This window comes from Kogia breviceps, chromosome 17, assembly GCF_026419965.1.
Source record: "Kogia breviceps isolate mKogBre1 chromosome 17, mKogBre1 haplotype 1, whole genome shotgun sequence".
Lineage (NCBI taxonomy): Eukaryota > Metazoa > Chordata > Mammalia > Artiodactyla > Physeteridae > Kogia > Kogia breviceps.
In genome coordinates, this window is record NC_081326.1 from 53,239,778 (window position 1) to 53,262,211 (window position 22,434).

Genomic DNA, 22,434 nt, shown 5'->3' on the forward strand with positions numbered 1-22,434 from the left:
CCTTACTCTTCCCTGTTTCACCATTCTGCTGTTGGGCTTTCCCATCAGCAAATCCAATCTGAGGCAGAGGACAAGGGAATCTCTTGGTTTACCTCCCACAAGGCAGATACATGGGTACCTAGAACACGGTGAAGAAGGGCAGAGAGGGTAGAGACTAGATCCAAAGGGATAAATAGAAGATATACTTTAGATGTAATGGGGTAATAATATGATAGATGTCAGTTCTTATTGATGAGCTTGAGTAATTAAGAGTGTTATAATATAGACTAGGAAAGTGAAGTTATATGTAAATATGATTGTTTCCAAGCCCTCTGTAAATATGATTGTTTCCAAGCCCTTAGATAAACCCCTTCAAAAGAGTTCCCTTTTGTCAATGTCCTCAACTTTTTAAAAAATTGTTTATCTGCACATAATTTCATCATATGCAACAATATAACTTTTCAAACCACACTTCTTGGACACACAGAATTTGTTGTTATCACAAGATTCATTCCCTGTTCCCATATGCATATTTCTCAAAGTCAGAATTAATATTCCTGACATAAAAAACAGAAGGCTGCACCAGAAATGTGCATGGGGCATGCAGGCACTCCAGGCAGAGACCACCTGGAGGTCTTCCCACCAGACACACTCCATATTCACCCACTAGGCCATAGGTAGCTGTAGCATACATCACACATACATAAGCACAGGCATGCACATTCACCCACAGTCACACACACCACCACCACCCCATTCCCCCGGCACCGCACACACACACAGAATATCTTTATTTCTCTAAGACAGTACAGTCTAAACTGCAAGGAGGAAAATAAGCATTTTCCCAACTGGGACATATTCAGACCCCATAATTATCAAAGTCAGCTCTCTCACAATGTTATTTCTTTTGTTTATTTCCAACTGCCCTCTGTATTCAAATCATGCTCTCTTGGGCCTAGAGAGAATAAGAAATACACCCATTATTGAATCATATACAGCAGAAGATCATTTATCTAGGAGTCAGAACACCAGACTCATCTAAATAACATAATCAAGGATGACTTTCTCTGATCATCCATTTAAAATAACAAACAACAACAACAACAACAAAATCAAAATAATTGAAGAATTGTATGCTCTACAGCACAGTGTATGGTAATGCCATCTTCTGCTTAGCTGTGAATGACCACTTAGGTATATCATAGTGGCCCAATATTTTTTTTTTCTTTTTTTTTTTACTGTTTTACTATTAACTATGGGAGCTGAGAAGTACAGACCATGCAAATGGAGGAAAGTGGTTATTTTGTAGTCAGATTGAAAATACTTCTGGCATAGTGGTCATAAGTAATAAACAAAATACTAATTAGGTCTTATTACAGTTGTATAAATTATGTTACCACGTTCTTATAAATCAACAATTCTTATGAATGAAATTCTTACAATCAGCAATAATTTTCCATAAGTGCAATTAACATATATTTGCTATTGATGGTTATTATATATCAGTTTAATGCTGTATGTTTGTATTAAAATTCAAATTACCTGAGTAAGAAATAAACAGTAAAATAATTATGTCTAGGTCACTAAATACTTTATATAATATTTGAGATTTTTATTTAACATTTTAGGAAATGATTTTTTTTATTCCATGGGAAATATGGCAATGTTTAATACATTCTTCAGTTGATTTGTAGAACATGTATATTTCTATTTAACATGATTATTTATTACATATATTTTTTTCAAAGACGTTTGTTTCTTATTACATCTCACATCCCATATTATGTATTGTGCTTTATGTAATAAACCTCTCCTTATTTATTTATTTTTCTATTACTGTATGTTTTGGAATTAAGAAAGATAGGTTTGACAGAGTAAAAGATTTCATAAATTTCAGGTGAACTATTTTAATGTGCTTTTTTCTTTAAAATGACTGCTTCTGAACAGTCAGACCTATCTCAAATTTGGAAATAATTGCTTTGTACTTGGGTTAAGTAATTAGACAAGATGTTGAACTCTTTCCTGGTCTCTGTGAAGAGGGAAAGGCATTCCATTTTTTTTAAATATAAAAGAAATATATATAGGGAAAATAACACAAGCCGTTTATGAAGATTCATTTATATATTGTTGGAGAGTCGTAATCTACCTACATTGAAGTCTAGAACTTAGCACTCACCAAAAAACCCACCTACTTTGCAGAGCCGGCAGATCAGCTTAACATCAATTATTGCTCTTTCTTCCTCAGGTGATCAAAAGCAGTAATTGTTCAGAAGGAAAAACACACAAACATGAGCACTGCATCCTGACTCTGTCAAATGATTGTCGTATTCTTTTGGAAAATGACTAAACTTCTCTGAATCTCAGTTTCAATCATTCATTCATTCTAAGATCATTGATTGAGAAACTACTAGGTGTAGGAGCTACAGCAGTGTTATTGAGGGTGTACTTTTGTTGGGGAAGGACACATTATGCAATAAATTATACTTTAGTCACTGAATCACATGCTGCAAAAAGCAGGTATTTGGAACTAAGAGAGCATATAACACATGTATCATATTTAGGGAAGTCAGGGAAGGTGTCTATTCTTTATTTAGATTTTGGAAGATATAAATTTCACTGTAGTATTCTTCTGAGACAGTCTATCATCACCACTTTTGTAAACAACATAGAACTTCAGTGTTAGCATTTTCAGTGTGCCTTGTATTCCACAGTCTAAACCAGTCTATTAAACAAGTGCAGGGGGCATGATACTCAGTTCAAAGTCATTCGTCAACAAATGGAATTTTTCATTTGTATATAACACAAAATGAATACTTCTGTGCTCTCATTCTTCAGGTCAAGCAGAATAATAATTAAAACATCACAACAAATAACTTTAAGTAGTTTCTGGACATTCCTATCCACTCCCTTTTAGACTCATGCCACAAATATACACATTGCTATGAAATGGCAGTGAGGAGATGGCAGAGTTCTAATACTGTCCCCAGTCAATCTTTCAGTGGAAAAATGGCCCTGAGGTTTTTATTTTCTCTATCATATCACCCCTTCAAGTCTTCTGGGTTTCTCCTATTTCCTTGATGCTTAATTAATTGATGCAGGAATCTTTTGAGAAGCTATATAAGAATCTTTCTTTCTAGAAAGCAGGCTACCAGTGCCCTGTGCCTTCTGAGCCAGCAGACTTCTTTCTCTCCCTCTCCTGTCAGCCTAGGGTAATCTCTCACTATTATTATTATTATTATTTTTTTTTTTTGCCACACCATGCAGCATGTGGGATCTTAGTTCCACAACCAGAGATCAAACCTGCACCCGCTGCAGTGGAAGCATGGAGTCATAACCACTGGGCCACCAAGGAAATCCCTCACTATTCTTAATTCACATCTTCCTTCATGTGTTTTCACCTTGAGGGGCACAATAGCAGTGCTTTAAGCCTTACCACAGTTCACCTCTGACATGAACTCATAACTGAATGTGGTTGAATAACTCAGTACAACTTGAATTTGGGAAAGGAGAGAAAAATGTAAAATTTTGAGTTCTGAACCCTCTAACCTACCCATAATATTTTCACACTAATTTTTAACATATCTTGAGGATATAAAATTATGAATTCATGGTACTTGATGTCAAGAGAATTACAGTCCTGTAGAGTCGTATATTTTAGGAAATGAATAAAGTAAACTATTACTCCAACAAAATTGTATATGGTCTTGGTCTGTAATGGGGGATTCTAATAAAGAAGTCTTTATCTTATTAGACAGTAGCACTTCACCTTAGGAAGTAAAATACGAACAATGCAAAGGAATCATAAGCTCCATATACATAACTATTAACTTAATGGGACATTTTAGAATGCCTAATACAGTTCAGATCTTAAGAATAAGAGGATTTGAGTTAAAGGGAGTTTGGGTTCAGTCTATAACTATCCAGATAATAAATATCTAAGAAATATATAAAAGGAATTGGGTACAGAGCTGATGTTTTAATTAATCTGCTATTTTTCTCTCTATGGTATTCCAAATATGAAGAAGTTTGTCTAACCTCATAAAACTTACTTTCCTCTATTCACATTGTATCAAAACTTTACACCACTGTTACTGAAAGAGTCTGTTGTTTCTAAGCTGTTTTACAATGTTTTCTTATTTTTGATGTTCCCCTTGCCACACGATTTACAAAGTTTATAGTCTGACACCAAGTGTTTGATGAAAACAAACAAATGAAAAACATCTCTCAGAATTATGAGCTGAATGTTTTGTACATAAATTGATTGATGAATAAATGTTATACAAAGATATCTATTAGACAAGGAAAGTTTTTTAATTGTTTGTTTGTTTGTTTGTTTGTTTTACAATCTCTATGTAGCTAGAAATTGGGCTCAGAAAGAGACATGTTTCTCCAAGGGTAGGCAGAGAAATTCAAGGTAGGAGATTCATAACTCAAACTGTTATGAATACGGTTCACTTGTCACAAGGGAAACCAAATAGGAAGCTGTTGATGGAGCATAACCTCATGGAAAATATGAGGGAAACAGCCAAGAGTTTGTGCCAACTTTGAGAAGCTTCTGATCTTTGAGAAGATCAGAATTGTCAATTTGTCAATGATTACACTGCTATATTCTTATTCTAATCACTATGTTCAAAGTCTTATCTTCAAATAAATTTTATTCAACAAAAAGAAAAAAACAAACATGTAGTGCTGAGAGCCTTCTTCCTTCCTTTCTTTCCTTCTTTGTGCCTTTTTTTATTCTTTTAATTTTATTCTTTATTCATACATCTATTCAGGGCTTATTTAGCAGAGAATCAGATGTTATTTCTTTTGTCCTATTCAAAGTCAAAATATGATTGTTTTTTTCCTATACATCTTTAAAAATTATGAAGAACAGGCACTTTGTGAGAGGAAAAAACAAAATATTTTTGGTTCTATTTTTCTAACTCATTTTAAAGAGAAAATATAGTGATTAGATCTATAAGGGTGAAAATTTTTCAGATTTTTAAACATTTTAAAGCTAGAGGCTGAAGGAAAAGTACTAGATCTCTCATGAGATAATGCATTCTTACATGTTTCCTAGCCTTATTTCTTCATCAAAGAAAGTTCAGATGAGGAAAAGGAACTCAACTTCCCAAAGCTTTGTGATTCACCTATCACTAATTTAAAAGAGTATTACTCATTCTGTTTCATAGGCTACACCAAGGAGATGTTTTACTGCATGTCTTTTAATCAGTGAATGTGCGGTGAGGTCCTCTCAAGAGGTCAAAAGTGAGTACAGAGAAAAAGAATATATGATTTTCAGATTCATGATTCCTCAGATTTGTTAGAGATGCTTAACTACTCATTACAATGGATTGGCCCAGATTTAATTTCCTGTGGTTTTTATTGGTTAATGTAACTCTTTGCAAATCCTAGACATATATTTTATTACCACTCCTATAAGCAAGTTGTTTTTCATGCATGTGATTTATTGAATTGCAATATTTAAAGATAGATTTTTTTCTAAATATTCTCAGTCTTAATTTAGTTTAAGAAAAGTTTTTCATTATTTGGAAAAACATGGAAAAAATGAGGGAACTCTTGGATGAAGAGAGTCCAGGCTAAGGTGAGAATTAGTACAAAGTCTTTGAAGTAAGGGTGAGAATGAAGTATATATTTATGGAAGGAACATCTTGTCTAGTTCTGGCTTATGCCACTTGCACTATATTAATTTGGAACCTAAATAAATTAAATACAATGATGAATGCAACCCAAACTCATAAACTTTAAAACATTTTTCATACCTATATATTTTAATTAATTTTTTAGTAGCTCACTATTAGGTTATCTTAGTCTTTCAACTGACTTTACTATCTTTGATTCTCTATGACAATGAGTCAAAAATCCTTGCAGTATAATTTTTTGACCAATACTTAGTCTCTTATTCTGCCTTAGCTCTTTATTCTCTTCCTTTGGTTTGTTTTAAATCTCTTCACCTATGCCTATTTGTCTAACTCATCCTTTACTTCCATTCATCTAGAATTAGTACAGCTGTTGTTTTACTTCATTTTACCTCTTAACTGCAGAGTAAAGCCCAAAGGCTCTGAAGTCACACTAACCTCAATTCAAATATACAAGTGAACAAGGTCATTAACCTTGATGAAATTTAGTTTCCATTTTAGGAAAAGGCAGATATGAATATCTACCTCAAATGTTGGAAGGCTGAAAAGAAAAATAAATATTTCTTAATAGGGTGTTCCATATGGATCTTTCACTTTGGCATGGATTTACATGACACATATTACTTACAATGAGGGAACTGAGGTTCAAATAGACTGATTATAGTTGTGGAGATGGGATAAAGCCTAGATCTTTGACCAGAAGTTTAATTTCCTTTCTATTATATCACCATGATGATACATCTCAAGTGATAACATTTTTTGTTTTTGCAAAATTGATTTATAATATAGAAATATTTGATTGTACAGAAAACCCCACAAATCCCATTTGCCCTAAACCCACATGCCCGGAGACTACATATAAAATATTTTGATGTTATCCTTGGAAAATCCTTTGTATACAGTACTTACTTTTGAAAAATAAAACTCTATGAAATTAAATAGCTTGTCTTTAATATTTTCATAATATATGTTTAACATTTGTCTTTCTATGATGTAGAAGTTCCATTTCTCTTTCAGGTAATCGGTCTACATGTGGCCATTTACCTCAATTCTTGGCAGTAAAATATAAAGGAGCTGCTGGGAGCTTATAAGAAAACTTTTCTGCTTGATAACAGTGGCCTTTTGCCCCACGACTTCTTTCTTTCTTGGGACACTTCTGTGTAAGGATGTAGTGTTTGGATCTTGTGAAAGTTAATTTTATGTTTCAACTTCACCAGGTTAAGGGACGCCCAGAGAGCTGGTAAACATTATTTCTTGGTTTTGTCTGTGAAGGTGTTTCTAGAAGAGATCAGCATTTAAATCACTAGACTGAGTAAAGAAGATCGCCCTCACCAATATGGGTGGGCATCATCCAATCCACTGAGGGCCTGAATAGAACAAAATAGAACAAAAAGGCAAAGGAAGTGTGTATTCACTCCCTGTGCTTAAGCTGAAACATCCATTTTCTCCTGTCCTTGGACACCAGCACTCAGACAGGGACTTAACTTACACCATTGGCCACCCGTACTCCCCACCAATTCTCAGGCCTTTGGACTCAGATTGAATTATATCACTGGCTTTCCTTATTCTCTAGCTTGACCATGGAACTTCTCAGCCTCCATCACCACGTGAACCAATTTGTATAATTAATAAACAAACAAACAAATAAATAAATTTATCCCATTGTTTCTGTTTCTTTGGAGAACATTGATTTATACAGAGCTCTAGCAGTTACCTTGTAGAGATGACATTGCCAAAACTCTTCAGATACTGGAGCAGAAAAAAAGGAAGGGCCTAGGTCTTTAATAACATTGTTAGCCACACCCCCAATAATGGCACTTGCTAGATGAAATAAGTTAATGTCTTTATTGGTAAAACCATGTTTACAAATGATTCTGAAAACTCTCAACTGAATGAATATTTCATTTTAAGACAGTTAATGTTCATTTTGGACTTTTTGCATGTCTGCAAAAGTAAGATAGAAAAGATGGCTGATTCTGTTGATGGCTTTAATTCTTCAATTTTTAAATTCATTTCAATTATTCCATTCCTCATTTGAATAATTCTTCAATTCTTTTCCACTCTCTGCCCTGTATCATGCCTTTTCTCAAATGACTTGCAATTTCTTTCCATTAAAAAGCAGTTGAATATGGACACAGCAGTGTCAACTGCTTTGGTTAGTAGAAGGATGCAAAAGTAATAGTATCTGTATCTTATGTTAATCTCTCTTAGACTGAAAAACTATAGAAAAGTTTGGATGATTTTTTTTACTTTCTCAGCTAAGTAGCAGGAGTCTTGTCCCATTTCATAATTTAATATGGCCCCAGGAACTCCTAAGATCGCCTTCTCTAACCACCTACACACCTTGAACACTATTGCTTAGATGAAATGGGATTTCAGAGCTTACAAAGCAATGCTTTAACAACTACTTTAGTAACAAATATAGAAGTGCATGCATTCCTTTGGATTGCAAGACCCTGAATAAGATCAGTGATAAACGGAGCAATCTGCATTTACTGGAGGATTGGGAACTGAAGTGTTAAACTGATGCACACTTCTAGAGTTTTTCTCCATTAATGATATTGCAATTTCCTCTGATGTAAGAGACTCTCAGTTCAGGTTACTGTGCAGAATACGTGTACCTCTGGAGACCTCTTTTGAATTTAGGATTTTCTCACTCTCAATATGTGAGAAATAGAGGCAAGTTTTTAAATGACTGATTCATTACTTTTGAACCTGCCCTACCATGCCACTATTCCACCTGCAAATATCTGTATTTATTTCCTTTTGAAAGGTGTTAATACAAAATTGTATAAGTGTCATGTATCATATTGTAGAACATGTAGAGATTTTATATAACTGATAATATAATATAGCTCTCCAATAGTAAGCACAATTTAAGTCATATTAAAAGTTTTGAGATCTTTTAAGGTATAAATGGTCTAGAATACTTCACTATTTAATACAATTCTTTACTACCTGCCTTAAGTATATATTATTTTTATTTTTGTCATACCTCTAATTTTGTATTTTAGAACAATATATTCTTTACTCCCAAACAGAAGAATGGATCATCTCCCAGAATTTTGATTATTCTTTTAAAAATTCTCTCCCATAGATGCACCAAAAATATAAATTAAAAAAATATATTTGTTTCTAGTGGTCCTTGTCTTGCCTATCAAAACTTGTTTTAAAATTCAAGAATCTTAAATTTGGAAATGACAATATATGTCCTTGTTGATCTCTCTCGCTCAGAAGCAGCTGAAAGTTTTTAACCAGAGCCTACACCCGCCCCCCCCACACACAATGGTGCTTGCCCAATTCCAGGATATACCTCTCCTACTGTAGTTATAATAGATCTGTGTAGTTAGCATGGAAATCATCCTACAGATGACAGTAAAATGTTTGAGGAAAGGATGCTTTATCTGTATATGCACAGATTCTGGGGGGCTAGTAGAGGGATGTTTTTAACCTGTAATTTGGTAGAAAAATAATGCCATTGCCTCTCTTTCATTTTACTTTTATACAAAGACTAAAGATAATAATAACAAAAGTGATAATAATAGTAACAATTTACATATAAATGGATTTCTATCCATATGATAACTCATAATTTTATTCAGCATTCCTTACTTTCATTCATTCAGTCAATAAAAATTGACCACTCCAGACCTTGTACTAAGTGCTGGGAATATAATGCTATATAAAACAGAAAAGACCTTGCTCTCATGGGCTTTAGGATTTTCATTATCAAGGGGAAAGAAAAGTGAACAATTAAAAATAAATCATATATCAAAAATTATTAAGTGCTATGAAGAAAAATAAATCAAGGTAAATAAATATGACCAGTTGTGTTTGGTTTGGGGAGGGGTGTGGAATACCCTTGAGGTAAGGCCTTGCCAATAAGGTGACATAGAACAGGGACTGAAGAGAGTGAGGAAATAGGCATGAGGCTATCTGGAGAAGGAACACTGGATGCAGATGCAAATTCCCTGGGTCAGAAGTGAGTTTCTTGGGTCCAGGACCTTCGAGAGGGCCAGTGATAGAAGTGAAGCTAGTAAGAGTAAGAATGGTAGGAAATGAAGTGAAAAAGACAGTGGGTGTCAGATTTGATAGAAGTTGAAAGTCATTGTAAAGACTGTCCCTTAAAAATACATACAGTAGGGCTTCCCTGGTGGCGCAGTGGTTGAGAGCCCGCCTGCCGACGCAGGGGACACGGGTTCGTGCCCCGGTCCGGGAAGATCCCACATGCTGCGGAGCGGCTGGGCCCGTGAGCCATGGCCGCTGAGCCTGCGCGTCCGGAGCCTGTGCTCCGCAACGGGAGAGGCCACAGCAGTGAGAGGCCCGCGTACCGCAAAAAAAAAAAAAAAAAAAAAACCCCAAAATACATACAGTAAAGACAGTAAATGGCTATGGTTTCAGAGACTGACCTTTCAGAAAGAATGCTCTCTAAGGTCCCAGAGCAAAGGTACAAGCTGGGTTGATGAATTCTGTCCAACATTTTTCAAACTGATTTCCAAAAAAGTGCTACTCTCCCTATCCAAATTTTCTCTTCCTCAAAAACTTCATTATTCTTGAATATTAATCAGAAATAATTTATTAAAATTAATCAGAAAGTAATGCTCTTGTGTGAAACAGAGAACTGAGAAACAGAGAAAGTGAGTAGTGTATGGAAGATAGGAAATGACTTGGAGCTGAGACCATTATTAATCTCCTTTATTTTATCATGAACGCAATGGTATGTAGCAAACTGAGACAAGTCAAAAGGTTACGTATATATCTTTGCAGCAGATACTCACAGACACTCACTCTATTAGCCACAAACATAAATGGTCACCTCAAATAAAGCCCATGTTTTAAACTAGGATAGAGAAGAGACATGCACTTTGCTGAGTTAGCACACAATACTGCTGGCCTCTAGGAGGCATTCTTCGTCTATCATATTTCATCTCAGATATGAATCGCAGGATGCTAATAAAATGCTATAACTTCTAACCATCTCCTTCAATGGCAATATAGAGGCTCAAAGATTAACTTTCATATAACAGTTATGTGGTAAATTCTACCATTTCTCCTATGACTGGGAGTGTTCCAGTAGGTGACAAATGAAGGCAGCATGGTAGAATGCTATGATTTATCGTGCTTAGATTCTCCTACCAACTGAGGACCTCACTTGTGAGCAGGTGAACTTTTAGTCCTTCACATGCTCCATGCATGGCTACACTGCAGTGGGGTAAATGTGGTCGGGTGGGTGAGGAACCATGTGTTACTGCCCATTCTCAAAGGTGGAGTCACAAGAAGCATTTGGTTTCCTCAGCGATCCACATAAATAATTCTTTCCTTATTTTATCTCACCTATACATTTATAAATCCTTCTCTGCATTCTTTTTGGTTGATTATGAAGAACTGTTCATTTTTTAATAGAAGGCCTAGTTTTTCTCTCTTCTTCATTCTATCCATCTTGTTTTCACTGAAACTTGACTCTGTCAATGATTCTCCACTGTTCTTTTTATCATTTCCTATCCCTTTTGTATCATCTTCTGCTCAATTTATAAATATGCTCAAACTCCCTGACCAAAAGATTAAAAAAAAATTAAAAGATAAAGAATCTGCTCTATTGACATAGGATCGCTCTTTCACAACTACTATTTTTTTTTTTTTTTTTTTTTTTGCGGTACGCGGGCCTCTCACTGTTGTGGCCTTTCCCGTTGCGGGGCACAGGCTCCGGACGCGCAGGCTCAACGGCCATGGCTCACGGGCCCAGCCGCTCCGCGGCGTGTGGGATCTTCCCGGACCGGGGCACGAACCCGTGTCCCCTGCATCGGCAGGCGGATTCTCAACCACTGCGCCACCAGGGAAGCCCGACAACTACTATATTTTTTCTTTACTTTTTAGTTTAAAAGAGTAGACATTCTCTGTCTCAACTTCCCCTTTTGCCCCCAGTTATCAGGCAAAATTTCTCTGGCAATGTACTCCACAGTGCAAAACTCAGTGGACAGTTTTATTCTTATTTTTCTTGTTCTTCAAACATTTGAACGGCATGTAAGTTTCTGCTACATATAGGATTTCAATGAATCTATTGTGTTTAAAAACTAGCCACTTCTTCCTGACATTCCTCACATCTTTGGATCTCATAAAAGCTTTTCCTTGAGTTGCCTTCTGTCTTTCTGAACATCCTCAAACCTGTTAGTAGAAATTTCTTCTCTCATCCCTTAACATTAGCATTATTCATGGCTCTGTAATATGTCACTTCTCTTCTGACTTTCCAGATATGCTATCCATATAATCTCATCCACTTTCACAATTTTAACACTTTACGATGATGTCTCCCTGATTTATCACTAAAGCTGACTTACCCCATGGGTTTTAGACACAAAAACCCAGCAGGCCCCTTTATTTCAGTAAAGAGGAAGATGAAGAGAAGATTGACTAGAAAGAAGAGTAAAGAAAAATAGCTGAACTTTATTAACATTTGTAGCTTTATTTAATGTTTCATCTAGCATGCATTACCATATTTAATCCTCACAAAACACTAAATTCAATTACAAATATTAGTATAATAAATCTTGCCTATGAGGAAACTAAGGCTTAGAGAGGTTAAACAATATTCCTACTGTCCTACAGCCAACAACACAGAAAAGAATTAGAATTCATGTATGTGTAAAACTTAAGCCACTGTTCTAGTCTCCATTAAACAGTCACTTCTACAAGTATGTCATACTCAACATGTCCAAACAATTTCTACCTTCTATTCCTCTATTGTGTCTTCCTCTATATGTTAATTATATTTATGACACTTGTATCTACTCAAGACATAAAACTTGTCATTCTTACAGGCCTGCGATGACCAGGCTGTCAATCTCCTCCATTTTAACTCCCACTGCTGCCTAAAGTGTTTCAAGCTGCAATACTATGGGACAGCTTGTATTTTCTCAATGTTGCTATGGTAATTTATTTCTCTGTGACCTTATTCATTTTGTGTCCTCTGCTACCCTTGTTTATCTGACTAATTCCCACCTATCCCTTATGACTCGTTCAAGCATTCTGCACTCCATACAAGGTTTCCAGAAACCAAAGCCACAACTCCAAGAGGTATCAATCACTTGTAGTTAGAGTAGTTTTATTTGGCTATTACAACAAACTGCTAGCAGGTGGTCATAAAGCATAATTAGGTATCATTAAGAAAGATGATTTTTTTTCCTAATTTCCTCAAAGTCTTACAAACTGGACTACCTAAACTCTAACATTTGAATAAATGCTCCTCTTGTACTCTCTGAGTCCTCTAATTTACATCAATGGTCAGTTGCTTACCCAACCACAATTTCTAGCCTCTTTCTTCCTTTCTGCCAAAAAAAGCTCTATATTGGGCCTCCCTGGTGGCGCAGTGGTTGAGAGCCCGCCTGCCGATGCAGGGCACACGGGTTCGTGCCCCGGTCCGGGAAGATCCCACGTGCCGCTGAGCGGCTGGGCCCGTGAGCCATGGCTGCTGAGCCTGCGCGTCCGGAGCCTGTGCTCCGCAGCGGGAGAGGCCACAACAGTGAGAGGCCCGCGTATCGCCAAAAAAAAAAAAAAAAAAAAAAGCTCTATATTACTTTCTATGTACTTAAATTCCAAACATTTACACATGGAGCCTTTTCTTCCACACCTAGGCAGTGTGCATGTGGCCCACTGTTAACCACTGGGGTCCAAGAGAAAAGTCTGCTGAGAGTAACTGAGAAAGATTTTACTCCTCAGTAAAATGAGAGAGAAACATAAGGACGCCAACTCTCTCCAAACGCTCCCCATATTAGTCTGCTAGGACAACCGCGACAAAATACCACTGAATGGGAGGCTTACACAACAGAAATTTATTTTCTCATTATTCTGGATCTTGGAAGTCAAGATCAAAGTGCTGGAAGAGTTGGTTTCCTCTGAGGTTTCTCTTCTTGTCTTCAGCTGGCTACCCTCTTACTGCCTTTCCACGATTGTCTCTCTGTGTATGTGTGCCCTGGTGCCTTTTTGTAGGTCTAAATTTGGTCTTCTTATAAGAAGACAAGTCAGATGGGAATAGAGCCCACTCTAATGGCCTCATTTTAACTTAGCCATCCCTTTAAAGGTCCTATCACTGGATGGTCACATTCTAAAATACTGGGATTAGGGCTTCAACACATGAATTTGGGGGAGAGAGGAACACAATTCAGCCCATTATTTTCCTCAACCATTTATTATCTTGGACATTGTCACATAATGTGATATTTTATACAGTAACAGGCACCTGAGGGAAAAGATAAAAGAATCCCAGAGAAGGTAACCCAGAGCCCTGATGTAATTGATCTCTATTAACCAGCCTTGGAGCCCTCTGTCCTCCAAACTTTTTCAGATTAATAAGTGCACTTATATTTTTAAACTATTTTAGGTTGTTTTATTGCAACTTGTGCCCTTAAACATTTAATTGATACACTAATATAGCACTTATATAATATTACAATAATTAATGGAATTGAGTCTAACTCAAGAGTAATATCGAATTTATCATCATCTCTGTTACCCACTACAGTGCCTAATGCTAAATAAAAACTTATTGAACTGAATGAATTTTATGCTTCTTCTCCCACATTTACCCTCAAATAACCATAACTACAATGAAACACTAAATTCCCTTTCCTGAATCTTCTTGATCTGGAAAAGTCTTCACGGAGTCACTTTTCCTGGTAGCCACTAGAAAAATTCCTCTTTTATATTTCTTCTCCAAACCTATCTGGATCTAAGTCTCTCTACATTTTGACTTTACTTTGTTTCCTAATTGTTTACATCTCCCAGCAGTCATGAATCAATAGTGATTTTATATTTTGAGAAATAGTATATACTAGTTGTGACTTTATTACACAAAATACATGATCCAGTTGATAATTCCAGGGTTGCTATATTTTTTGTTCATTCAGAAGCTTGAAGTTGAAAAAAAAAATTCCTGGACTTAGTAAGCACCTCTGTATTCAAACTCATTCCTCTGTGTTCAGACATAGGCTCAGTTCTTAGTTTCTTCTTCGATTAACTAAATTTGACATGTTCAATAATTATTTTTAATGTCATTATTGGAGTATAGTTGCTTTACAATGTTGTTTTAGTTTCTGCTGTGTAAAAAAGTGAATCAGCTATATGTATACATTTATCCCCAAATCCCCTCCCTCTCGGGTCTCCCTCCCAACCTCCCTATCCCACCCCTCTAGGTGGTCACAAAGCACTGAGCTGATCTCCCTGTGCTATGCAGCTGCTCCCCACTACCTATCTATCTTACCTTTGGTAGTGTATATATGTCAATGTTACTCTCTCACTTCATCCCAGCTTAAGCTTCCCCCTCCCCATGTGCTCAAGTCCATTCTCTATGTCTGCATTCTTATTCCTGTCCTGCCCCTAAGTTCATCAGAACCTTTTTTTTTTTAGATTCCATATATATGTGTTAGCATATGGTATTATTTTTCTCTTTCTGACTTACTTCATTCTGTATAAAAGTCTCTAGGTCCATCCACTTCACTACAAATAAATCAATTTCATTTCTTCTTATGGTTGAGTAATATTCCATTGTATAAATGTACCACATCTTCTTTATCCATTCATCTGTCGATGGACATTTAGGTTGCTTCCATGTCCTGACTACTGTAAATAGTGCTGCAGTAAACACTGTGGTACATGACTCTTTTTGAATTATAGTTTTCCCAGGGTATATGCCCAACAGTAGCGGGATTTCTGTGTCATATGGTAGTCCTATTTTTAGTTTTTTTAAGGAACCTCCACACTGTTCTCCATAGTGGCTGTATCAACTTACATTCCCACCAACAGGGCAAGAGGGCTCCCTTTTCTCCAGACCCTCTCCAGCATTTATTGTTTGCAGATTTTTTTTTTTTTTTTTGCGGTACGCGGGCCTCTCACTGTTGTGGCCTCTCCCGTTGCGGAGCACAGGCTCCGGACGCGCAGGCTCAGCAGCCATGGCTCACGGGCCCAGCCGCTCCGCAGCATGTGGGATCCTCCTGGACCGGGACACGAACCCGTGTCCCCTGCATCGGCAGGCGGACTCCCAACCACTGCGCCACCAGGGAAGCCCCTGTTTGCAGATTATTTGATGATGGCCATTCTGACCAGTGTGAGGGGATACCACATTGTAGTTTTGATTTGCATTACTATAATGAATAGTGATGTTGAGCATCCTTTCATATGTTTGTTGGCAATCTGTATATCTTCTTTGAAGAAATGTCTATTTAGGTTTTCTGCCCATTTTTGGATTGGGTTGTTTTTTTGATATTGAGCTACATGAGCTGCTTGTGTATTTTGGAGATTAATCCTTTGTCAGTTGCTTCGTTGTGAAATATGTTTTCCCATTCTGAGGGTTGTCTTTTCGTCTTGTTTATGGTTTCCTTTGCTGTGCAAAAGCTTTTAAGTTTCATTAGGTGTCATTTGTTTACTTTTGTTTTTATTTTGATTTCTCTAGGAGGTGGGTCAAAAAGGATCTTGCTGTGATTTATGTCACAGAGTGTTCTGCCTATGTTTGCCTCTAAGAGTTTTATAGTGCCTGACTTACATTTGGGTCTTTAATCAATTTTGAGTTTATTTTGTGTATGGTGTTAGGAAGTGTCCTAATTTCATTCTTTTACATGTAGCTGTCCAGTTTTCCCAGCACCACTTATTGAAAAGGCTGTCTTTTCCCCATTGTATATTCTTGCCTCCTTTGTCAAAGATGAGGTGACCATATGTGTGTGGGTTTATCTCTGGGCTTTCTATCCTGTTCCGATGATCTGTATTTCTGTTTCTGTGCCAATACCATACTGTCTTGATTACTGTAGCTTTTTAGTAGTGTCTGAAGTTGGGGGACCTGATTCTTCCAGTTCCATTTTTCTTTCTCAAGATTGCTTTGGCTATTCGGGGTCTTTTGTGTTTCCATACAAATTGTGAAATTTTTTGTTCTACTTCTGTGAAAAATGCCATTGGTAGTTTGATAGGGATTGCACTGAATCTGTAGATTGCTATCAGTAGTATAGTCATTTTTACAATGCTGATTCTTCCAATGCAAGAACATGGTATATCTCTCCATCTATTTGTATCATCTTTAATTTCTTTCATCAGTATCTTATAGTTTTCTGCATATAGGTCTTTTGTCTCCTTAGGAAGGCTTATCCCTAGGAATTTGATTCTTTTTGTTGCAATGGTAAATGGGAGTGTTTCCTTAATTTCTCTTGCATATTTTTCATCATTAGTGTATAGGCATGCAAGAGATTTGTGTGAATTATTTTTGTATCCTGCTACTTTACCAAATTCATTGATTAGCTCTAGTAGTTTTCTGGTAGCATTTTTCGGATTCTCTATGTATAGTATCATGTCATGTGCATACAGTGACAGTTTTACTTCTTCTTTTCCGATTTGGATTCCTTTTATTTCTTTTTCTTCTCTGATTGCTGTGGCTAAAACTTCCAAAACTATGTTGAATAATAGTGGTGAGAGTGCACAACCTTGTCTTGTTCCTGATTTTAGAGGAAATGGTTTCAGTTTTTCACCATTGAGGACAAAGTTGGCTGTGGGTTTGCCATATATGGCCTTTATTATGTTGAGATAACTTCCCTCTATGCCTACTTTCTGGAGAGTTTTTATCATAAGTAGGTGTTGAATTTTGTTGAAAGATTTTTCTCCATCTATTATCATACAGTATTTAACCTTCAATTAGTTAATATGGTGTATCACATTGATTTATGTATATTTAAGAATCCTTGTATTCCTGTGATAAACTTAGCATTTCACACCCATCTCTGTGGTCCAAGGTTATAGCCGTGGCTTGCGCTCATCTCTGGAGCTTGTTTAGGCAGTGCTCTGAATCTCCTCTCCTCACGCACCCTGAAACAATGGTCTCTTGCCTCTTTGGCAGGTCCAGACATTTTCCCAGACTCCTTCCTGGCTAGCTGTGGCGCAGTAGCTCCCTCAGTCTATCTTTACGCAGCCAGGCCCAGTCCTCTCCCTGGGGTCTGACCTCAGAAGCCCAGGCTTCTGCTCCCAGCCCCCACCCAACCCGGCAGATGAGCAGACAAGCCTCTCAGGCTGGTGAGTGCTGGTTGGCACCGATCCTCTGTGAGGGAATCTCTCAGCTTTGCCCTCCACACCCCTGTTGCTGCGCTCTCCTCTGTGGCTCCGAAGCTCCCCACCCACCCACCGCCCCCCGTTCCCTCCAGTGAAGGGGCTTCCTAGTGTGTGGAAACTTTTCCTCCTTCACAGCTCCCTCCCAGTGGTGCAGGTCCCGTCCCTATTCTTTTGTCTCTGTTTTCTTTTTTTTCTTTTGGCCTACCTAGGTATGTGGGAGTTTCTTGCCTTTTGGGAAGTCTGAGGTCTTCTGCCAGCATTCAGTAGTTGTTCTTTAGGAGTTGTTCCACATATAGATGTATTTTTGGGGAGGAAGGTAATCTCCAAGTCTTAACTCTGCCATCTTGAAGGTCTCCCTGTTCAATAATTCTTAATCAGATGCAAGGTTATGTTCACTTTAATATTAAGTTTTATGGCTTTCAAATCAGAGTTAGAGCTACATTGACTCTTGCAGACATGTAATGCACTATAACTTATGACAATAATCTTTAATTTGAGCCTTCATTTTTAAAATATTCTTGAATTTTAAAAAAAGACATACAGAAACATGGGTAGCTTTATAACATGAATATAAATACTGCTTATTCCTTCATTTGGCTTCACAGGGAAAAAGTCTTTGAGTTTGACATATATTTCATGCTTCTCTAATCTATTACTATGGGATTTCAAACTTCCTTAGTATCCATAGAAGCTCTGAATTGATGTATATTTCTGGTAAAACTATGTCTTTTGCTACTTCCTCTTGACAGGTGTGGTAATGACTCTTCTCAGTTATCTACAACCAAACAGAAACAGACCTAAAGCCATTCCCTGACACTTTCAATAAATAAGATTGCTTACTCTCAGTCCTGCTTTGTCCAATTATTTGAAAACTCCAACTTCCCAATTCATTGGGAAACCTTGAGGGTTGGATTAAGTGGAAGTAAAAGAATTTGTCAGGATGGCTTTATGTAAAATACAAGCAGCCGTTTGCTGCTATAGTGAAATAAGACTATCTACTTTTGTTGCTATATCTACATTTGTTGCTATAGTGAAATAAGATTATCAGCATTAAAATCCTTCATGGGTTGCCAACTTGCACTGGTGCTACATTAGTCAGTTAAAACACAAGCTATGATCCCTACCTTCTAGAAATATAAGACTCCAAGATAAGAACAGTAAGAGAAATATTAAGACTACATGAATAATCAAATAAATCAGGAGCTATGGGAGTTGTTGTTGGAAAGGAATGTACATCTTTCTTCTAATTAGTCATTATGTTAAATAGGAAATGTAAAAATGAGTGTGTTAAAATCATACCTTCGTAACACTTTCAATGATTTTTTTTTTAACAGAGTTCCTAATATGCTATTGATGATAGGTGATTTTTCTGTTGGGTAATGATAGCTTATTTTTTCCAAAAAAGTTATATTTTGTAAGATTCTCCGTAAGATCATGTTTTTGGATTCTGTATTACATGTTTGTGCAAATGGACCTGTTCTTTATTGTATTTGTTTATGTCCATATTGCTTATTATATATGAGCAGTAGGATAAGATTTTTTTTTCATAAATAAAGACAAGTAAAATATCATCCTTAAGGTGGAGTTTTTTCAACTTATTTCACTGAGTTAAACTCACAGAGATAATATGTATGATATTCTCCATTAAAAAATTTATATACTTTTTAGTATATTCTAAGGCTATACTTGGTTGGCAGACATACTAAGTAGAAGGAAAAATCCTCAGCTTAAAGGTGAAAACTTTCACACAATTCATCTTTACACAACAACCATTTCGAAGAAAAAAAATAAAAGGTTTTGGCTCTAAATGCAGGGGAGTGGACAATCGTTCCAATACCTTTCCCAAAAGCTGGGTCCATTTATTTTCAGAAGTCAAGAATAAATAAATGTCTGAGATTACTGCCAGTGAGATCCAGAGAATGATATAGGGTACTGTTGACAATAAAAGCCTCTATAAGGGGTTTTCGTGGAGTGACACCATAATTTTATAAAGCCACCAGGCATTGTGAAGTATCTTACATAGACCTTAAGATGGTAAAAAACATATAATTTGAAATAAAAATCCAGAAATGATATGTTTTCAAAAATGTTTCTCACTTGTGAAAATACCAGTCAATGTTTAATCCTGGAAGCCATTCAGTTCTTAGTTCCTGGAGTTTAAAGATTATAAAGATAGCTGCTGACCCTACTTGTTTGCTTTGACGAAGCAATCTACAGTATAGAAACTAACAGCTTGATATTGGTTTGGTATTTTATAAAAGTAAAATAAGTGAATAACAGGTATGAAGAATGTATCATTTGAAAACAGAGGGATGATTTAGGACAGGGAGGATGACCGGCATGATAACATAGTAGTTGCATTTTCCATACTGAGTATCTATGAAACTGAAAAAAAATGAAGAAGAAAGGAGAGAAAGAAAGTGAATTCTGAGCATCTGTCATTTACTGTAGGTAGTAATAAATATAGACAATCAAGCAGACATATGGCTATATAAAATGGAAATTAATAGGTCCTGTTCAGAAGGTTTACTAAATCCAAACAATCTATTTTCTCCACATGCATTTCCCTTCCATATCATATCTACCCAGACCCCCCAAAAATCTTTAGTGAAAGCTACCAGATTTTATGAAATTTAAAAACTGCTGACGTTTTTCTATTTCATTTCAATATGGAAGCAGAATATCTGCTCATTTTTGTTCTCGAGACTTTTGAAATATAGACATAATATTAAAATGCCTAGCAGTTAAATTATGTGTCTAACTAAAAATTTAGGATGCAGTTTTTGATCAGACAAACAACTAATAAAAAGTATACAGACTATGTATACTTAGAGTGAAAGGGGACTCACTGATCCTTTTAGGCAGGTAAATATGATGCTTTCTTCAATGAAGTACGTGTCTTCAGGAGACACAACGATGAGGATATGTGGAAGGAGGGCGCTCAGAAATCTATCTGCAATTAGCAGGATCTACCATTGAAATTAGTCGCCGAATAGATATCACATCCATATCTTTGTCAGACCCAAGGTGTTGTTATACACTATTTCTCAGTATTTTACAATGAAAATGATCACTTATACAATTTTCTTTTTTCTCTCTTAAATCATCAATTTCTCTTTCTGGGAGTCTTGAATCCATCAAAATACATACATGCAATTATATTTTTGAAAAGTCATTTCTTTCCCATATCCCCTTCTAGCTACCATCTCATTTCTCTTTTTACAGCAAAAGTCTGGAAAAATTATCTGCATGCACTCTCTCCATTTCCTCTCCTTCTAATTTTCTCTTTCCATACATAATCACTTTTTCTCACTAGAATGCAACACGGAATTCAAGACTGCTCCTGTTAAGGTCAACAGTTATCTCTACCATCTAAAGCTTGATGTGAGTTATCAGTCCTTATCTTGTTTGAACTCTCAGCCACATTTGACACCAGTGCTTACTCAGGCTTCACTAAAATAGTATCTTCCACTGGCTTCTAAGTTATCGCATATCACTTCTCGTTCTCTTAATTACTCTCTGGTTACTCTGCCTTAGTCTCTTTTGCTGGTGATTTCTCATATCCAACAAATAAATGTTGGAATTCCCCAAGACTCAGCCCTTTGACCTATTCTGTTCTTTCTCTACATTCACTCTTTTGCACTCATCCAATTCCTTGGACTCCAATGACATCCATTTATTGACCACTCCCCAATTTTTATCTGCTTCCTAGGCTTATCTCAACTCTGGTCTCATATATTCAAATGCCTATTCAATATCTCCACTTGGATAACAAATGCATTTCAAACTTAACATGCCAAAAATCAAACACTTACTCTTCTTTCCAAAATTCATTTTCCCCCCCAATCTTCCTCAGTTTAGTCAATAACAGCCACATCCTCCAGGTACTTGCCTCAGTCAGTCATTCCAGACTGCTCTCCTCCTCACACTCTCTATCATATCTAACAGAAAAGACTCCACGAGTATACATTTAAAATACATCTGGTAGCCTATGATGGTTAGTTATCCCTGTCTGAAAATCTCAACTGAGGGAAAACAATCTGTTCTGAGGCTTAAGGGGCTGGCCCTGTGCTTTTAAAAGAAGTTCAGGCTCTATAAGGGATCGCAGTGCATACCCTGCCAAGACCCCAGTCCTAATGCATCATCCCTCTGCAGCTTGAAAACCAGTGGTGTGGCTGCCCTGTCACACTTTCGGCCCCTTGATTAATGGTTCTGAGGGCACAGGCTATAAGAGGTGGCAGAAATGGGCAAGTGGCCCAGATTAGGTTTATACTCTTATTGTGGAGTGAAAGAGTGCTTGTTACATATTTCAAGAAAATGAATGTGCTGTTTGAAACAGACGGGAATGGCAGATGTATGCCAGCTGTGGCAGTGAGAACACTTCAGGATTTTCTGACCTCTTGCCCTTGCACCGTATCCTGACATTCAGGAAAGACGGTACAGTGGCACTAGCAGAGCTATTTGGTTTCCAGGTGCTTTGTTAACACCAGGGAGCTCTCCTGGCCTTAGCTCAGCTCTGTCTGAATGGCATGGCTGGCATGTGAGCAAGAGAGTAGCAAAGTGGAGCTGTTCCCATTAAATGTTCCATTAAATTGTTCCCATTTAAATGCCAAAAAAAAAAATAAATAAATAAAAAAAAATAAAATACATCTGGTATCCCATCATTTTCCACCATCCCCACTGCTACCACACTGTTCTAAAGTACCATCAAGTACCCTGAATTATTGCAATAATTTCC

General features: G+C 36.8%; 1 non-coding gene across 1 annotated transcript; it reads left to right on the top strand.

Moving 5' to 3' along the window:
* The first annotated feature begins 21,679 nt into the window (after positions 1–21,679).
* LOC131744308 (small nucleolar RNA R38) lies at positions 21,680–21,752 on the top strand. The gene has a single exon (XR_009332095.1). It is a non-coding gene; the product is annotated as a small nucleolar RNA R38 (small nucleolar RNA).
* Positions 21,753–22,434: the final 682 nt, after the last annotated feature.